Source organism: Homarus americanus, unplaced genomic scaffold (assembly GCF_018991925.1).
Source record: "Homarus americanus isolate GMGI-L3 unplaced genomic scaffold, GMGI_Hamer_2.0 scaffold47094, whole genome shotgun sequence".
In the NCBI taxonomy this organism is placed as follows: Eukaryota; Metazoa; Arthropoda; class Malacostraca; order Decapoda; family Nephropidae; genus Homarus; species Homarus americanus.
In genome coordinates this window covers 17,467-24,690 of record NW_024713146.1, presented here as the reverse complement: position 1 = coordinate 24,690, position 7,224 = coordinate 17,467, and the positions used below count along the sequence as shown (strand labels likewise).

The 7,224-nt window shown below is 33.6% G+C and overlaps 1 long non-coding RNA gene across 1 annotated transcript; it reads right to left on the bottom strand.

Annotated features, from left to right (window-relative positions):
- Positions 1–4,407: 4,407 nt before the first annotated feature.
- Positions 4,408–6,910, bottom strand: LOC121871431. The gene is made up of 2 exons (XR_006089873.1): positions 4,592–6,910; positions 4,408–4,554 (listed from the first exon to the last, which is right to left on the bottom strand). It is a non-coding gene; the product is annotated as an uncharacterized LOC121871431 (long non-coding RNA).
- Positions 6,911–7,224: the final 314 nt, after the last annotated feature.

Below are 7,224 nucleotides of genomic sequence, written 5' to 3'. Positions count from 1 at the left end.
AGATATTTCCCATTTTTTATGATACAAATTTCCTGTTTTCTATGATAATCTACGTCGCAACATTACGTAATATTTCCCCCCAAATTCGAAAATCTACTTCCCCGAAAAGTCGATAATCTACTTTCCCGAAAAGTAGAAAATCATCTACTTTTCAGGAAAGTAGATAACCAACTTTCTCGGAAAGAAGATATTTCCCGTTTTTTATGATACAAATTTCCCGTTTTCTATGATAATCTACTTCGCTAAATTAGGTAATATTTCCCCCGAAATTCGAAAATCTACTTCCCCGAAAAGTCCATAATCTACTTCCCCGAAAAGTCCATAATCTACTTTCCCGAAAAGTAGAAAATCTGTCTACTTTTCGGGAAAGTAGATAACCAACTTTCCCGGAAAGTAGATATTTCCCGTTTTTTATGATACAAATTTCCCGTTTTCTATGATAATCTACTTCGCAAAATTAGGTAATATTTCCCCCAAAATTCGAAAATCTACTTCCTGAAAAGTCGATAATCTACTTTCCCGAAAAGTAGAAAAGCTATCTACGTTTCGGGAAAGTAGATAACCAACTTTCCAGGAAAGTAGATATTTCCCATTTTTTATGATACAAATTTCCCGTTTTCTATGATAATCTTCTTAGCAAAATTAGATAATATTTCCCCCAAAATTCGAAAATCTACTTCCCCGAAAAGTCGATAATCTACTTTCCTAAAAAGTAGAAAATCTATCTACTTTTCGGGAAAGTAGATAACCAACTTTCCCGGAAAGTAGATATTTCCCGTTTTTTATGATACAAATTTCCCGTTTTCTATGATAATCTACTTCGCAAAATTAGGTAATATTTCCCCCAAAATTCGAAAATCTACTTCCTCGAAAAGTCGATAATCTACTTTCCCGAAAAGTAGAAAATCTGTCTACTTTTCGGGAAAGTAGATAACCAACTTTCCCGGAGAGTAGATATTTCTCATTAGATAACCAACTTTCCCGGAAAGTAGATATTTCCCATTTTTTATGATACAAATTTCCCGTTTTCTATGATAATCTACTTCGCAAAATTAGGTAATATTTCCCCCAAAATTCGAAAATCTACTTCCCCGAAAAGTCGATAATCTACTTTCCCGAAAAGTAGAAAATCTATCTACTTTTCGGGAAAGTAGATAACCAACTTTCCCGGAAAGTAGATATTTCCCATCTTTTATGATACAAATTTCCCGTTTTCTATGATAATCTACTTCGCAAAATTAGGTAATATTTCTCCAAAATTCGAAAATCTACTTCCCCGAAAAGTCGATAATCTACTTTCCCGAAAAGTAGAAAAATCTACTTTTCGGGAAAGTAGATAACCAACTTTCCCGGAAAGTAGATATTTCCCATTTTCTATGATACAAATTTCCCGTTTTCTATGATAATCTACTTCGCAAAATTAGGTAATATTTCCCCCAAAATTCGAAAATCTACTTCCCGAAAAGTCGATAATCTACTTTCCCGAAAAGTAGAAAATCTGTCTACTTTTCAGGAAAGTAGATAACCAACTTTCCCGGAAAGTAGATATTTTCCATTTTTTATGATACAAATTTCCCGTTTTCTATGATAATCTACTTCGCTAAATTAGGTAATATTTCCCCCAAAATTCGAAAATCTACTTCCCCGAAAAGTCGATAATCTACTTTCCCGAAAAGTAGAAAATCTATCTACTTTTCGGGAAAGTAGATAACCAACTTTCCCGGAAAGTAGATATTTCCCATTTTTTATGATACAAATTTCCCGTTTTCTATGATAATCTACTTCGCAAAATTAGGTAATATTTCCCCAAAATTCGAAAATCTACTTCCCCGAAAAGTCGATAATCTACTTTCCCGAAAAGTAGAAAATCTATCTACTTTTCGGGAAAGTAGATAACCAACTTTCCCGGAAAGTAGATATTTCCCATTTTTTATGATACAAATTTCCCGTTTTCTATGATAATCTACTTCGCAAAATTAGGTAATATTTCCCCCAAAATTCGAAAATCTACTTCCCGAAAAGTCGATAATCTACTTTCCCGAAAAGTAGAAAATCTGTATACTTTTCAGGAAAGTAGATAACCAACTTTCCCGGAAAGTAGATATTTCCCGTTTTTTATGATACAAATTTCCCGTTTTCTATGATAATCTACTTCGCTAAATTAGGTAATATTTCCCCCAAAATTCGAAAATCTACTTCCCCGAAAAGGCCATAATCTACTTTCCCGAAAAGTAGAAAATCTGTCAACTTTTCGGGAAAGTAGATAACCAACTTTCCCGGAAAGTAGATATTTCCCGTTTTTTATGTTACAAATTTCCCGTTTTCTATGATAATCTTCTTAGCAAAATTAGATAATATTTCCCCCAAAATTCGAAAATCTACTTCCCCGAAAAGTCGATAATCTACTTTCCCAAAAAGTAGAAAATCTATCTACTTTTCGGGAAAGTAGATAACCAACTTTCCCGGAAAGTAGATATTTCCCATTTTTTATGATACAAATTTCCCGTTTTCTATGATTATCTACTTCGCAAAATTAGGTAATATTTCCCCCAAAATTCGATAATCTACTTTCCCGAAAAGTAGAAAATCTGTCTACTTTTCGGGAAAGTAGATAACCAACTTTCCCGGAAAGTAGAAATTTCCCGTTTTCTATGATAATCTACTTCGCAAAATTAGGTAATATTTCCCCCAAAATTCGAAAATCTACTTCCCCGAAAAGTCGATAATCTACTTTCCCGAAAAGTAGAAAAGCTATCTACTTTTCGGGAAAGTAGATAACCAACTTTCCAGGAAAGTAGATATTTCACATTTTTTATGATACAAATTTCCCGTTTTCTATGATAATCTTCTTAGCAAAATTAGATAATATTTCCCCCAAAATTCGAAAATCTACTTCCCCGAAAAGTCGATAATCTACTTTCCCGAAAAGTAGAAAAGCTATCTACTTTTCGGGAAAGTAGATAACCAACTTTCCAGGAAAGTAGATATTTCCCATTTTTTATGATACAAATTTCCCGTTTTCTATGATAATCTTCTTAGCAAAATTAGATAATATTTCCCCCAAAATTCGAAAATCTACTTCCCCGAAAAGTCGATAATCTACTTTCCCAAAAAGTAGAAAATCTATCTACTTTTCGGGAAAGTAGATAACCAACTTTCCCGGAAAGTAGATATTTCCCATTTTTTATGATACAAATTTCCCGTTTTCTATGATTATCTACTTCGCAAAATTAGGTAATATTTCCCCCAAAATTCGAAAATCTACTTCCCCGAAAAGTCGATAATCTACTTTCCCGAAAAGTAGAAAATCTATCTACTTTTCGGGAAAGTAGATAACCAACTTTCCCGGAAAGTAGATATTTCCCAGTTTTTATGATACAAATTTCCCGTTTTCTATTGTCGACATGCCATATTCTTTGCATAGCGCATTTGTTCTAATGCCTTGTTAGTGTTTTTTTTTCCTGCTTGGTTTGGATTGAAATTGCTTTTCTTGATCTCTTAGGCCCCATGCTGGATTCAAACAATGTCAACACGTGCGTTTAAAGTTAAACTCGTTGTAAATAAAGAATATTTTCTTTAAAATAACACTGCACTGCGCTATATATTATCAATCTGTAAAATAAATTTCAAAATGACCAATAATTTGCTTGGAAATGCAGAAAAAAAGCATTTAGTTGAAGAGTCTCAAGCAAGATGTTCCCTCCAGTGAAAACAGAGAGACTGATGCCCGCTTGCTGTGTTAAGAGGCTGGATGCCGCACATTAAACTAGTCACTTTACTTTCAATTATGTTCAATAATTGTTAAAATGACTAAAAAAAATTAATATTAAACTTTTAAAATTATTGAATGGTATAAACTTCTTGATATTTACTAAAATAGTAAGGAATTTAAGCCCTAGAACCTATTAATGTATTGGCGGACTAATACTACAGCTGGTTGACCGCCCAGTGCAAGCCAAAACTTGTCGAAGTCGGCTCGTAAGAAACTCGTTAACCCGAGGGGTTGCTCGTTAACCGAATTTAAGAATCTTATGGGAGGTAACTCGTTAACCGAGGGACCACTGTAAATATCAATAGAGTATTTGTACTGTACAATACTTGGGATGCACCAATGAATTGATATCAGCTACAGATAATATCAATATTTTGCTGAATAATCAGTATCTGTAAACAAAGTATTAGTTGATGCTATTTTGCTGTTTTGGGTTAATAAATTACTCGAGCATTTTTATTATCGGCAAAATACAGTAATTACGGAAACCAGTTACTATAATCCGTTCACTTATTATGGGAAGGTCACACTTGGCTGCCGCTCATAATGTTTTATTGGATAACATGGCAGTGTCCTCTGTGGAAGTCTGTCTATAGCACTTCATTGTAAGGTAATGGATACATTAACAGGCCAGACAAAGTAGCTTTTGTTTAATGTGAAGAGAAAAATAATCTGGTAAAGACTGTCACTGACGAGAAAGATTGTTTTACATACTGTAGCATCGGTAAGGTACATTCGATATTTTATTGACCAATATTACCCAAATTAGAACTAAGAACGACCTGCTACAGTATTATCATAACTCTTAGAATAAACGACATAGGTTGTTGAGGCTGGAGAGGAGTTTTTATAACAAATTTAGTCAAAATGATAAATAACATGATTTAAATCCTGTTTTATTAAAGAATGAGTAAATAATGAATAAATGTTCCAAAATAAGTCTTAAATATAGAATAAAGCCACTGTTGCTTAGAAATGCGTGTCTTTTCCACCATCTCTGTACAAGTAAACATTAAGCTGATGACCACTTGAGGATAATACAACAATTATGGCCGTCACGAGGAGAGACTAACATCAATAATAAATAAATAAATAAATATTAATTTAGTAACACCGCAAGTTAATATTTTCTGGTCTTGGTCTGGTTTATCTGTTGTCTCGATGCTCCTCTGACCCAACGCTTATTGCTTTCATTTTCTCATCAATAGTAAGGACTTTCCCGGGCACCTTGGCTGGTTAACCAACACAAGACGAGGGCTGGGTTATTTAACATTGACGAACAGACTAACGGCAAGTTTGTTTTATTTAAATACTGTATTTGGCCGATACTTTGTTTTTAGTCTGGCTTTGGTGGTGAGACGATATAGTGACTTGTTTTACCTGCATGATAAAATTTACCTAAATTATAGCATTAACTCTGGCAGCAGATTATTGGGAGTGTTTTGAATCTGGTTATTAACGGTGCATCACTAATGTATTCTTCAATTACTGTACTTGACTAAGTGAATTAATGTGGTACTTCCATAGAGGATAAAACCTTCAGTTTAGGGTCATGTTATACAATACTGTATTAGGATAAATTAGTATTGTGAAAATATGTTATTGAAACTTTTTATAGATAATAACTTGACTTTACTTCCAGTAGGTTCTGGACCTTGGCAAGGAGAGGTGTGCACTCTGCTGTACCACACATCTTGCCTCACTTGTACTGCTGTACTAGGCTTCTCTTCTCCAATATCAGGATGGCAAGTGATTCACAACACAACTAAAGGAAGCAGGTGATACAGCCCAGACCCAGCCATCCACCCCTCCTCTCTACCTCAGGTAAAGAATATAACAAGTTCAGTTGATGTAAAAATATACAAAAAACAAGATACTACATATAAAATTGCCTCGGAATGATCACTTACAGGGGAGTAAAGTTTACTTTATCGTCCTGTGTCAAAATGAACTTTTCCAACACTGATTGGAATTTCTCTGCCAATTTATCCTTAAAACCAAAGGCAAACAAATTGCTCTGGGATATTCAATGACCATACTAGATTTCTTGGTGCTATAAATTTCAAGACAAAATAGAAAGTAATGGAGAAATTATACTTAAATTTATATACATAAGAGAAAATGTGTAAAGGATCGAGAATATTGAAAGGGGATTATGGGGCTAGAACTGATGTACAGTCTTGGTCAAAAGTGCTGAACATTTGACAGTATTTGGCATGTCAGTACTGAAAATCTTTGGTATTAAGTAGAGTTTAATCCTATTTTGTGGTTCAGGCATAATATGATAGTACTGTTGTGTTATTAGTACAGTATATCCCAATCATATAACTCAAGTAGATGACAGATATTGCCAAGTGTTCAACACTTTTGATCCTGACTGTACCTATGATCCTTTATTGATGACAGGAATATCATAATAATTGACCAAAGTTAAAAGCCCCAAAACTGGACTCTGGCCGTAACCAATCGTTTAATACATCAAATTTATAACACCAGAAATAATTATTGGTCATGTTTATGCTTGACTTTAATTAATTCAGTAAAGTACATAAAGTTACCTACAAGATGAGTATGTTTAGTAAATAATAAATTACTCTTAGCAACATTCACTTGTAATACTGTACCAGACCTGTGACTGACCCACTCGAGGAATTCATTGACGTAAAGTTAGTGGAAAGTAAAAATATTCATCACAAATCAATAAGTTCTGGGTCAAGTCATTGAAAGAAAACATTTAAAATATATTAACAAAACTATGAACCAAAGATACAGGAAATATTGTAGTTAAACATCAATAACTATTATGGTTAAACTAAACTCACTTGTGGGTAAGTTTTGTAATGAAAGGTTTTTGGTTTTTATAGTTTAGTTAATATGAACCATAACTTGTACACTTAGGTTAAGTTGCTGTACAGTTACTGATAATATTCCCTAGACACTTGTTCTCAAGGATCATTTGGTGAAAAATTCAAATTAACAAAAATTCTTATTTTTCTATTGAGTTTATAAATTTGGTTCTGTCAAGTGTTAAGGAATTTTGTCTAAAACACTACAATTCATTTTGTCATTACTATATTTAAAACATTTTTATGGTTAAAAAATTTGAATATTAATTTTACATTTTATTTTGTATAGAAATGTTGTTCTGAACACTGGAGTGCCGTGCTGCCCTAGACTGTGCTTACTGGTTACTGCCTTGGACTTCCCTGTACGGCTCTTAGGGGGCAGTGAAATTTTGCTCAAAGCTGCACTCTTCAGGCATTGTTCCTTATACATGTCTAAGACTCCATGCCAAATTTGAAGCTGATATGTCGAGGTTTAGTCTGCCGCATTTTCTAATGAAATTTTTAAATTTACCTACAGTACTAGCCAAACAGCCGCTGTGGCGGTGCAATATTCTGTTCAGTGTTTATCAACTTTTTTTTCATATCTCTTATTTCATTTAAGTTGTC